The sequence below is a fragment of the Rhynchophorus ferrugineus genome, unplaced genomic scaffold, assembly GCF_030347505.1.
Source record: "Rhynchophorus ferrugineus isolate W39M unplaced genomic scaffold, kcgeb_rfMv2 rfM7, whole genome shotgun sequence".
Lineage (NCBI taxonomy): Eukaryota > Metazoa > Arthropoda > Insecta > Coleoptera > Curculionidae > Rhynchophorus > Rhynchophorus ferrugineus.
The window spans coordinates 6,500,199-6,514,278 of record NW_027472586.1 but is presented as its reverse complement, the minus strand read 5'-3'; the positions used below and the strand labels follow the sequence as shown (position 1 = coordinate 6,514,278).

Below are 14,080 nucleotides of genomic sequence, written 5' to 3'. Positions count from 1 at the left end.
CTAATCGAGGTTTCCACAACTAATCGCGATTTATCAGGAAGAAACCATCATTGTTAGTAGTAAAAACACTTGATTGTCGCGCAACATTGAACGATATCACCTCAACGCACGATTATCTACCACCCGTTTTGCCCAAGCCCTCATTTCACCGTTCATCTTGACCGAAATAGATTACCCGCAACGAAGACCGGCCACCATCCATCGTGCATACCAACAAATCGAAACGTACGACTGATGTTTCGCAAATATTAAATGAATTAGTGATGACAATAAACAATTTCCGTTGCCCAACAGCGAACAATAGTACCGATGTAGGTTAGTTAATGCAAAACCAACAGAAATAAGTCATGGAATTTACTGGTTATTTGTCTAAGTCTATAAGGAATCGCTATAAAAGATTTTATGCGTCAGGAAGGGTGTAAAGATGATGCAGCTATTTCGAAATTAGGTTTATTGCCGTACATAATCCATATATTTCGAAAATCATCCAATGAACAATCGATTTCATTCTACTTTTATAGAACAGTCATGATAACAGTAATCAATTATCGAAATGGGATTAATACGTTTAAAAAATATATATCTATTTTCATATTTAGGTCGAGACTGATTCATTGCTTGATAAAATAAAACATTGAACAACAATCAGAACGAATTACGTCAGTTTTTAATTATGTTGGTAGAGTGTTTCATGAACTTTATTCAACAGTTACTTATTTTCCAAATTTTCAAAAGAAAACCTAGCCATGGAACACGGATTTGCCACCACAAACAGACCATTATTATTAAAAAATCCATAATATAAAACATAACACAGTAACTTCCTTAATTCAAATCTAAATATCTATAAAGAATGCATAATACAATACATATAACACGGACACTGTTGTCAATCAATTGTAATGACTATATATTACCAGTCAAAGACGCTGTTAGAAAAAAGGTCCTTGATTAATTACCAATACAAGTCGCTACGCACTAAATGAAGAACTGCACGATGACCCTGAAGATGAAGAAGTAATGAAGTTACCAAGATTTAGCCTTAAAACATGAAATAAGGTTGCCAAATCACAGCAATATGGAAACGATGTATCTACTGGACAACTCGCAACTAGCTTTATTTAATTTTGCTTGTGCGCTGATGCAAGTAACAAGTGATAAATTAATTTGTAAATTAAGCTGTACTATAAAAGCCAAATTAAAAAGTCGAAAGAGTATGTGAAAAAATAAATATACTGTTAGAAACATATGCTAATGTAGTTAACTACTACTATAATGGTTACTGGCGCAGCATCATCTATTTCAATAATAGCATACATCTACGAGCTCAGTTCAATGTTTTAGACAAAACTATTGGTTTAACAAGATATCCTCAAACCCATATACGATCTTCAAATGTGGAGTTTTAACTCGTGTACTAAGAAATATTCTGAATGCCACTTGGTACATATCTATTTCAAATATTTATAGGAAAATGTAAACGAAAGAATTGTTGAAACAATTGAAAATAATTTAATGTGTGTAAATCTCAAGGTATCAGATTCTTTATTTTCCGAAAGATAACTAATATCAATGTAAATGTGTGCGAAATAATACAATCCGCAAGCAAACTGTGTAAATATCATCTCGCAATTTTAAAATTAGTGCTAATCAATGTTTATATTGTCGTAATACAATAACCAAAACGTTCAACATGGTACATCGGCACGTAACTCTCCACAACACAGTGCTGACAAATCGTCGAAATATCGCTTTATAACAATAATGTAAAAAAGTGTACGACGACCAGAAGAAAGACGGGTTTTGGTACACCGGCAACAGTGGGTATTGAACTCAATCTCCCACCTTACTTGCGTTTAAGAAAAAAAAAGTTGCTTAATCATAAGTACACCAGTGATGTAAATTAGTTACGTATCGAACTCCTGCTAAATTTGATGAAACGATTATCTTAAAGTAGGGCCATATAATCAATGAATCAATAATTAATAAATATTAACGAACACTATTCATTGAAAATTCGTTGAAGACTTCTGGCAAACAAATGGTTGTGGACCTGTCAGAATTTACCGTTCTATGATTCGCTAGAGGCACTGTTGCAATATGACCAGTTTTCCCGATGAAACAGGCCACCATTTTCTTTGAAGTGCTTCGGGCGCGAACAACTTTTGTTGGATTTGATTCATCTTGGATAGGTGTTCCAAGTCACCTGTCACTATTTTTAAACGTCTTTCGAAGCATCGCGACTGAGTTTTTTAAGCATTTTTTGCACCAATCGACACAAGCCTTTTTTTGAGCGATTATCAAATTGTGTGGGATCCAACGCGAATACAACTTTCGCACAGCTAAGTGTTCATGTAAAATCGCATATATGCTGGTGGAACTACTGCTGAGGGATGAGTCAATCTCACAATAGGTGACATGACGAGCTTACTTAATCATTTCGCACTCAGACTAAACCTCACTAAACCAGCGATACACGGTGGTCCAAAGGTCTTTGGTCTGAACCAAAGATAACAACCACTGTTGACTGGTATGATGAAATTAAACATTCTTAGTGCTGGACTCGATAATCAATCAGAATAACTACCAACTGTATCAAGTGAGCATCTTAAAGATATCCGAAGGTGAAGATTATAAAATCAGCAATTTCTTGAAAGAAATTGTCCACAAAACAACACATATTAAGATAAAAATTTGATTCGAATTATAATGTTTCGTTTGCCAACCATTACCACTTTCAACTTTATTTGATCACCGTTAATTGGTGAAGAACAATTTCAGATTTCTCTTACATGATTTGACTCGAAATGACTGTATATTATTGCGAAATATGCATCTACATAAAAACAGAGATCTATTTTGCATTTGGTAGTTTCGAATAACTTTTATACAACTAGACACAGTTATACCATAACGATCAAATAGTGATGTTTCTCCTGTTCAAATATTACATCGTTCAATTTAAAGACACTTAACATTAAACATTCTTAGTGCTCGACTCGATAATCAACCAGAATAACTACCAACGGTCTGAGGAAACACAAAAAAGACCACAGAGTTTTAGAAAAGTATCAAGTGAACATCTTAAAGATATCCGAAGGTGAAGATTATAAAATCGGCAATTTCTTGAAAGAAATTGTCCACAAAGCAACACATATTAAAATAAAAATTTGATTCGAATTATAATGTTTTGTTTGCCAACCATTACCACTTTCAACTTTATTTGATCACCGTTAATTGGTGAAGAACAATTTCAGATTTCTCTTACACGATTTGACTCGAAATGACCGTATATTATTGCGAAATATGCATCTACATAAAAACAGAGATATATTTTGCATTTGGTAGTTTCGAATAACTTTTAGACAACCAGACACAGTTATACCACAACGATCAAATAGTGATGTTTCTCCTGTTCAAATATTACATCGTTCAATTTAAAGACACTTAACATTAAACATTCTTAGTGCTCGACTCAATAATCAACCAGAATAACTACCGACAGTCTGAGGAAACACAAAAAAGACCACAGAGTTTTAGAAAAGTATCAAGTGAACATCTTAAAGATATCCGAAGGTGAAGATTATAAAATCAGCAACTTCTTGAAAGAAATTGTCCACAAAACAACACATATTAAAATAAAAATTTGACTCGAATTATAATGTTTTGTTTGCCAACCATTACCACTTTCAACTTTATTTGATCACCGTTAATTGGTGAAGAACAATTTCAGATTTCTCTTACATGATTTGACTCGAAATGACTGTATATTATTGCGAAATATGCATCTACATAAAAACAGAGATCTATTTTGCATTTGGTAGTTTCGAATAACTTTTAGACACACAGACACAGTTATACCATAGCGATCAAATAGTGATGTTTCTCCTGTTCAAATATTACATCGTTAAATTTAAAGACACTTAACATTAAACATTCTTAGTGCTCGACTCGATAATCAACCAGAATAACTACCAACAGTCTGAGGAAACACAAAAAAGACCACAGATTTTAAGAAAAGTATCAAGTGAACATCTTAAAGATATCCGAAGGTGAAGATTATAAAATCAGCAACTTCTTGAAAGAAATTGTCCACAAAACAACACATATTAAAATAAAAATTTGATTCGAATTATAATGTTTTGTTTGCCAACCATTACCACTTTCAACTTTATTTGATCACCGTTAATTGGTGAAGAACAATTTCAGATTTCTCTTACATGATTTGACTCGAAATGACCGTATATTATTACGAAATATTCATCTACATAAAAACAGAGATCTATTTTGCATTTGCTAGTTTCGAATAACTTTTAGACACGCAGACACAGTTTACATCTCTAAACTTAAAGACACTTCATGTTAGAAGAAGGAAAATCCTTTTCGCGACCTTACGGAATAACCCAGTATGTTTTAATTAAAATTACCGAAACAATTATAGACGTAATCAAGAGGAATGCTTCCCAAACAAATAATGCATTAGCCTGAATAATCAAAGAGATACGGAATTTTTGTGCTGTCATTGAAAATTTAATTCGATAAAATCGAGAACGTTTGCCAATAAAAAAGAACGGCGTAACTAACGTGGTATTTAAAAACCAGGTGATGGTGTTTTTACCAAGAAATCCAATCCATTCATTTGTCGATGTAGTATTTGGCATGAAACATGTTTAAATTTTATTTAAAAAAAAACATAAATAAACCGATTAAGGTTGTTTTTATAGTTCCTTTAAATGTTTATATAAACAGATAGAAAACCCACAAATATCAACAATAGAACATGCGCCGATGTATAGTGAAGATATTTAACCCTGATAATGAGTCAGTCAAAATCAATATACTTAATTAACATTCCCTAATCAACAGATTACAAGCCAACAAAGATACTAAGAGTATCCTTGAAGTAGAATACTAGTTATAAAAGTTGAAAGGGTTTAGAAAACAAAGAACCTTAATTTACTTTAAAAAACTATTTTATTTAACGGAAAGAAAAGGGGACTGGCGATAGAAAGCGACACTGAGGGTACAAACAATAAATAAAATCATCCTGACGTCTATTTTAAGATATAAAGTCTCTCGTAAAACAAATTAAAACAGATGGAAACTCCTGAGGTCACAGTTCAATCCGTAACCAGTACAGTACTAGTCGTATAATGTAACATACACAGAAACCACACGATAATAATAGACCAATTTTTTTTTATTACTCTTCGTGAGTCCACAATCTGCCCTATTGGCAATAAGTATTTCTTCTGTCTATATTATATATACATGGCATGTAGAAAATCACTTCATTAAGCGATCTCCTGTATAAAATATTATCTTAATTAATTAGTCTTATTCTAATGCTTATTCTAAAGTCTACATATGTCCAGTAATCAGGTGGTGTTAAACGTTTTAGTCTACGCACTTCACTATCACGTCGCATATTTAGCTGCTTAGTGAGTAGGTTGGGATGCACTGACACTCTTTCTAAATACTTCACACAAACACGTTTAATTACCCTCGTTATAGGTTCTAGAGGAATATCGCGTTGTATCACTTTATTTGAAATATAGTACGGAGCATCAACAATGGCACGCAACACCTTATTTTGGAACCGTTGAATGACGGATATATTAGATTTGCTAGCGGTACCCCATAGTTGAATTCCATATGTCCAAATGGGCTTGAGTATAGACTCATACAGCAATACCTTGTTATCTAATGATAACTTGGATTTGCGCCCAATGAGCCAATACATTTGATATAATTTTAGTCCCAGTTGTTTCCGTTTAGAGATTATGTGCTTCTTCCAGGTTAGGCGTCGATCTAAATGCATACCAAGATATTTAACATGCTCTGCTTGGGGGAGTTGACGATGATTGATATTCACTGATAGACCGATTGAATAATATTTGTATATCACAAAAAAAAATTCAAATTTGCTACGCAAATGTTTGATGATATCGCCGAATTTCCAATTTGGTATTTCGTTACCTATATCTCTGATTAACACCATTTAAACTTGCTAATATAATCGTAGCGAAAACCAATATTGACATATTGATCTTTGACCAAAAATTATTAACGTCCTCTTAAATTTCTTACTAGTTTAGCGCTGAATTGGAAAATATGAGATCAACGATATAAACACTGTTTTGTACCGGTTTTTGAACGAATTTATTACGATATATGTTATAGTAGGATTGTGAACTAGTTCTGATTGTATAGTAGCCACTGTGTTAGCCAAATACTTCTTGTTTCAATTAGGACCTGCTTGTATCAATGTTGGTAACCTTTTTGTTGAATTACCTACATATATAATAAAATTATACAATAACAGGTCAATTGAAAATTCCCCGGCCTGACACAAAAATGGGGCTACTGGAATTAAATCCGTATGTTTTTTAGTTAGCCTACAAACGCTCAAAAGGTGCGTGTATAAACCTGACAGCTATTGGATAGTTAGTTTGTGAATTATAGCATGTTGAGTGAAGCAACTTTTGTTATTGTGAATAAAATTGATAAAAAGGAATTTCGCGTGTTGATGAAATATTGCTTTTTGCAGGAAAAAAATGTAGTTGAACCAAACATTTGGTTTGATGGCGAGTTTCCCGACACTGCTCCAGAAAAATCAACCATCAAGGATAGGTATGCCAAGTTTAGACGTGGTGAAATGAGCATCGAAGACGGTGAACGCAGTGGACGCCCAAAAGAGGTTGTTACCGACAAAAACATTAAAAAATCCACAAAATGATTTTGGATGACCGTAAATTGAAATTGAATAAAATAGCAGACACTCTAAAGATATTAATTGAACGTGTACATCATATCATTCACGAATATTTGTGTATATGTGTATTTTGGGATTCGCATGGAATAATTTTCATTGACTACCTTGAAAAAGGACCATCAACAGAGACTATTACATAACGTTATTGGATCGTTTGAAGGACGACATCACCGAAAAACGGGCGCATTTGAAGAAAAAGAAAGTGCTGCTTCACCAAGACAATGCACCGTGTCAAAAATCCATGAATTGAGCTTCGAAATGCTTCTTCGTCCACCGTATTCTCCTGATCTGGCCCCCAGCGACTATTTTCTGTTCTCAGATCTCAAAAGAATGCTTGCCGGGAAGAAATCTTCGTCGAATGAGGAGGAGATCGACGAAACTGAGGCCTATTTTGAAGCAAAGAACAAATCGTACTACAAAAATGGTATCGAAAAGTTGGTGGGTCGCTATAATCAGTGTATCACCCTTGAAGGGAATTATGTTGAATAAAAAAAAACTAATTTTGCCAAACAATGTGTTTTACTATGGTAGGCCGGGGACTTTTCAATTGACCTATTATAAATGTAGTAACATTTTTTACTCAATAAACATATAATTATAATAAAAAGACATTTATAGAGAAAATCCTCATCTCTATCTTATTATGGAAATATCTAATGTAATAATCGATCCATTTTGACACCTCTTAGTATTTCGAAACCATTTGCAAGCCACACTGCATCAATCTTAACAAGTAGCAATCAGATTAATTAGTATGATAGGCTTTTTCCCTCCATTTAGATCTTTTCTAAAGTTTACAAACGTCTGGAAACCGTTGAGTCATCAAATACTAAGCTGAAATATCTGAAAGTATATTGCGAACTAGAGTTGCATTACCCTTGTCAATGGCATCAAAATCACACCACTTTGAAGTCATTGAAACCGAAACCGACAATTGGTATGTGATGTTGAATGATGCGCCTGTTCAGCGAGTGACTTCGATAGCGGATTTCTCCAAATCAACCAACAAAAGCAATGAATATCGAAAATGCAATTTTGAGCTTTCCACGATGCTAAATGGAAAACTGTTATTTTAGGTTAAGTTGTTTAACAACTTTTTACGTTGACGGTTCGCTTCTCCATCGGTAGATATCGCTGATCAAAATACATGCAAGCGCCTAGTATCATCCATATTAAAATTAACAGAGACAGGTTTCCCATCATCATATTCGGACCAATTTAATTTAAGTAAATCCCGGAGGAATGATAAAATAGGAAAACGCCTTCCGTAACTTTTATTACCATTATAGCAGAAAGAACTAAATCAAATATCACAAGAAGACTGATAACTAGTGAAGATATGAACAATATTTAATATATAAATAATGTAGTATGTGAAGATATATCCAATTCTCGTTATATACAGGCCGATGTAATTTATTACCTTCCCGAAGAGAATGATGAAATAAGAAAATATTTTAACTTTTACTAGTTTATATTATAGTATAATAATTAATATGTAAATTGATTGATATGGGGATTGTTAACGGGTGATGCGGAATTGATTAGTATTTCTATACTATTATCTACTATTTATATTTCGGGAATAGGAAAAACACTTTTGCATACGTTTAAACCAATTTTCAAAGCATTTATTCCATTTTGAATGAGGTATCTTCAAAACATGATTTTTGGATGCTTCAATAGCTTCTTCGGGCGATGAAAATCGTTGGCCACGCAGTTTATTCTTCACGGATGGGATCAAAAAGAAGTCATTGGGTGCCAAATCAGGGCTGTACGGCGGATGACCCATCAATTCGATGTTTTTCGAGGGCTCAAATAGTCTCTTGTTTGAAAGCTTATACATACTTGATCGAAAGCTTTCGAAACATCTAAAAAGATGGCTCCAGTTTTTCAACCCTTTCTTAATGCCTGGTGGATTGTTGCTGCGACGCGAGCAGCTTGATAAAGGCTTGAGTGTTTGGCACGGAAACCGAATTGTTCGGTCGGGATTATGTGGTGTGTGCCTGTGAAGTTGTTTAAAGCGTGTAATATCGCTTTTTCGCCAACTTTGGAGAGAAATCAAATGTCAATATAACACAAATATATCATAACAAACTCCTTTGGAATGCTGTTAAAGCTCAATGGTAAGTTAGAAATAAAAATGCCCACGAAGATCTAAGAATATATACGGTAGAAGTGAAGAAAATAGTCGGTTTGTGAACATGAGACTTGAAGAGACGTAGACCCTTCCGACTAGGGTAGTTACGCCTAATTATGCGTGAAAAACGTGTCGAGTTTTCAATATATGTTGAGTGAACCAGTGAGAGTACATCTATCAAATGCTGTTCAAGTTTTTGGGTAACTAAATTTGAGTACCATTATTTATTTTGTTAACATAAATATATGTTATATAGGGTTACTAACACAATACTGGGTATTTATGGCATCTCTGTGGTGTCTAATGACATGACTAGTGATACATTTATATTAAAAAGGTTTCGTTTATATGATAATAAAGTTGGATTGAGAATATTGTCCATACAGTCGTTCCAACAAATCGCTACGTCTTTCTATTAAAATCAGATAGTTTAAGAACTGTACCAATCGGTACTGCAAGCATTATTGAAGTAGTGAAGTGAAACTCACAAAAGGTAGATCAAAGGCACCTTAAGATATAAACTATACCAATTGGGAAACATCCATGTTTGCCAGAACATTGCTGTGAACCAACCTAGTATATTGGAATTTGGGAAAAACTCGCAGTTCCATTAAAGACAGATCGCAGCAGCTCAGACAGGTCAGCCGTAGACTATTAGAAATTGGAGTCACTAACACTTGGGAAACCGTTCCATTTAAATAAAGGAAAGGTATTCAGAAGATCATATTGTCTTTGATGATCTGGTGGACGAATATACAGTTGATACTCACAAAAAATGTTACCGACACTGAATGCTTCTCAATTATAAACCTCATTAACTTGATTAATATGCTGATTCCAAAACGTGAACCTGAAGTAAAATTTTCGACCAATTTCACTAGCTAGCAGTAATATCCTAAAATAATTTGAAGGAAAAGCTATACGTAGAACGCTTAAATTTCTATGTTACGACTCAGCTAGGATGTCTAGTCTAAACAAGAAGAAGTTTATTTAACAATGAAAGCAACAAAAGTAGGTGTACTGCAAGGTAGGGTCCTGTTCTCTGCATACTCTATACATGTGACATACCACAACTAGGAAATATTAGATACTTGCTTAGAATTATTAGATATCATAGCATTATACTATAAATATATATATATATATATATATATATATATATATATATATATATATATATATATATATATATGTATATATATATAATATATTAATAAATAAATAAAGCAATAACTGAAAGCTGTGCAGAAGCTGTTGTTTCTTCAGGAGGAATATAGGCTGTTATATAGCAAGATTAATACGGCATTGCAAACTCTCTTTCTATTAAAATAAGATAGCTTTGAACCAAATGCAATAAACCTAAGAAGTAGTACATACAAAACTTGTCGACTTCTCGATATATCAAAGACAATTCCGTTTAGAGAGTTTTTAGTTATTCGAGAAGATGCTGACGAAATCATCACGAAGAACAGCATCTTCGGCACCGTATCGACGTAGTAAAATATTAAAGGTTCATTGAACATCGGCGTTGTTTTGAAAGTTCGAAATACGTTTTCGAATTGGGAAAACGTCTCCTTGAACGTACCTATCCGAACCGTTCACTTCGCTGGCTGGTGCCGTGCGTGGACGCGATGGAAAACCCGTCAGGGGAAGGAAGGAAGGAAAAGAAAACGGAGTCACTTACCATGTGTTCAATTTAAAATCCGAATAGCGCGCACCCCTGCGCCCATAACAGTGTAAAAATCCAAACAGTTTCCGTCGCTCACACTAGCAAAACCGAAGACCAACGGGTACCAGAAATCAGACACAAACCACAAAACACTCGGACGCCAACAACGGCGGCGACAGGAAAAAAACTCGGTACCGGGTAAGGAGACCGTGGACACGTTCGGGATGGGGCAGAAGGACCAGAAGAACGAAAATCAGTCACCGGAGGACGGTTCCTCCACCGACCGGCGCAGGTATTCCTCGACTAAATTCCCTATTTTAAGTTTGAAGCGGCCAGGTACATTCTGAGACAAAATATCGTAGGAATGCGGTCGGCCAGCGCGGTACTGGGGCCGAGCGGGTACCGGGTCGGCGGCGAGCTCGCACCGCTTGGCTGGGCCGCAGGCCGGTACAGTCCGCGGCGCCGGTCGGACGGTACCCGCGCGGTGCCGATACCGTCGGGGCGGCTTGTGGCACAGACTGTACCCGACTCAGGTGTGTTGGGTACCCGCTCGGAGGCTACATTCCATCGGCAGCGCGGCATTCCGCCGAGAGAAAATCGACCCTAGTCCGGTCTGTTCGGACGTTTCGGATGGCGAATTCTATCGGACACAACTGGGTTCTGGTGGAGACCTCGGGATCGCTATTATAGCCGTAAAACATAGAGAGCATAAAAAAAATAATATAAAAGCATTAAAAACGTTTTATTTCTTCATATGTTATTCCTTATCATAGAGAGAAAAAATCTAATAGCAACACACCAGTTTGGATCTATTAACAAGCCTTCAACAATTTACCAGGTCCACAGAATAACAGATGTTATTGGAAAAGCCTACGAAAGTAAAAAGTATGCTCGGATTTATTCTTAGATGTAGCACAAGCCTTCGATAAAATTTGGCATGAAGGCCTTGTTCGTAAACTACAGAAAATGTTACCAAAACAACACACCGAACTATTGAAATCGTACATTATAACCAGAATGTTTAGAGTCAAACAAGAAGAAGCTTCCTCTACATAAAGAAGTGTACTGGGGCCAATGCCTTATCTACTCTACACTTGTGATATACCACAAATGGAGAATATTACGATGGCTACATTTGCTGATGATAATGCGATTATAGCTGTCGGAGACAATAGTGAAGAAGCCTCACGAAAATTACAATGGGCAAGTGACAATATAAATAATTGGACACAAGCTTGGAAAATAAAAATTAACGAAAGTAAATCTGTTCATGTGCAGTTCACCTACAATCAGACCGTACAAGCACTTATAACATTAAATAATAATATCATTCCATATAGCAACAACGCTAAATATCTAGGAATAAATCTTGATGCAAAACTTCGCTGGAAGGAACATATAAAGAAGAAAAGAAAAGAACTGGAATTGAAACATAGGAAAATGTATTGGCTAATTGGAAGAAAATCACTCAGTATATAATAGATTGCTATTATATAAGCAAATAATGAAACCTATAAGCATATATGGAGTTCAATTATGGGGATGTTCTGTAAAGAGTAACATAAACAAAATACAAATTTTTTAGAACAAAGTCCTGAGAGGTACTGTGGGCGCACCCAAATACTATAAAACTGATTACCTACATCGAGACCTTCAGCTACCCACAGTCAGTCAAGAAATCAAGAGAATTGTAAGGGGGCATGAGGAAAGACTCCATTCTCATGAGAATATTTCACAAGATGTTGAACGATAACGTAAAGGAACTAGGCGGTATTGCCGCTTCTCTATTTTTTTCTTATTCCACATTAACCAGCTAGAACCAAATGGTCTTTTGCTGATGTCGCTTCGGCTTCGGGGCAGTTAAATTTTTCGGGCGACAGAGACCCTGAGATACGCCTGGGATTGTCGTAATTGGTTTAGCTGCCAGGCTTTGTGAATGTGTAGGAATTTTATCAAATTGTTTTCGTGTTCTAACGCGCCAATGGAGAACCTTACACTGACCATGTTCGAGGAACTCTTCACGAGACCTGATTCCTTATAAATCATGGGGCATTGAGTAACGCGCGAACTTTTTTGTACTGGAACACTTGGAGTAGTTCAAGATGTCTCTCAGAGACTTACCTGTACCACACCTGTGCTCTGTAGAGTCGGACTGGACGGACTAGCATTTTATACAGAATCGCTTTTTGGGGGATTGGGAGTTAAAATAGCGAGCTGTATTTGAGCTGACTATTGGAACCGACGACATGAAAGAAAGACCGAAGCATAATACCTTCTGGAGCCAAGAGATAGGGACTTTATCGATTTGGAGGCGATAAGCGCGGAACTCCTTACTTTGGAATAGAATAGCCTGAGTTTTGCTGGGGTTAATCTGCAGCCGCCAGAATTTGTACCATAAAATCGCCTGGCAATTGCCGGTTCTTTTTAATTGTAGGGCTTATCGCCTTTGCGAATACTTACCAATGTTGTTGATGTTTCTTCGACCTCTATTTGCCAGATGTGATATCTTAACACATCCACTAGAAGTTAGAACTTCATAGGAGTTCGTTTCTCAAGACGCGACGTTCGGAGTCACTATATTTTTCTGCTTCAGTTTATTTTACTGTGTTTTGTGCTGCCCAATCTCAGATTCATCAGATGGTGAGTTTGTTCACAGAGTATTCCAATTTTCTCTTTTTAATTCTCATCTATTATTTATTAAATTTTTATTTATTATTCTCTATTCCTTGTACGCAACTTTTATTATTTAATATAACCATATATATTATCTCTGATTCCGAGGTTGACCCTCCCCTTTTTCGGCCTATACGACCGGACTATTAGCCTCCAGACCCCCGTGGCCGGACGGGTTTACGGGGCGGAGGGGACGCGGCGGGGGCGCCGGAGGGTCGCCGGTTTTCCGAGCGCCGCGACGGGCGTCGGGAATACGTCGACGGTCGGTGGTATAGGGGGGCATTGTGGACGGCACCAAGAAAAAAAGAAACGACGAAAGAAGGACCGCATTCCGTAGGCCGGACCGGCGCGGCCAATGAGCGCGAAGCGCGCCAAAAGTGTAAGTGGACGCGGGAATCTCTACTCGTATCTAGAACGTATCTGCTACACGATTCCTTTGGAAGCGGAGCTGGCTGAACGGCGGAATTGTTTTCTGGTCGAGCCGTTTTTTCTTCCCGTGTTTCAAGTTTAAAAATTATGTTTACTTCGTACTAATTATAGAGAGGAAAAACCTAATACAAACCTAATAAAAAGGACTTTCGCATGTTGATAGAATATCGCTTTTTGAAGGGAAAAAATTCAGTTGAAGCAAAAACTTGGCTTGATGCCGAGGAACACTGCCCCAGGAAAATCAACCATCAAGGATTGGTATGCTAAGTTTATACGTGGTGAAATGAACACCGAAGGCGGTGAACGCAGTGTGCGCCCAAAAAAGGTTGTTACCGACGAAAACATTTAAACAATCCACAAAATGATTTTGAATGGCCGTAAATTGAAATTGAAT

The 14,080-nt window shown here is 36.3% G+C and overlaps 1 protein-coding gene across 3 annotated transcripts in view; it reads right to left on the bottom strand.

Moving 5' to 3' along the window:
* The window catches only part of ex (FERM domain containing expanded), a 90,476-nt gene extending 79,587 nt beyond the window's left edge, over positions 1-10,889 (bottom strand). For 2 of the 3 annotated variants that reach the window (XM_076409076.1, XM_076409078.1), the window contains exon 1: positions 10,600-10,889. The gene's annotated coding sequence lies outside the window, so the exon portion shown is untranslated. The remainder of the gene's footprint in view (positions 1-10,599) is intronic. The other variant, XM_076409077.1, reaches the window with a different exon arrangement.
* Between the last annotated feature and the right edge of the window lie 3,191 nt (positions 10,890-14,080).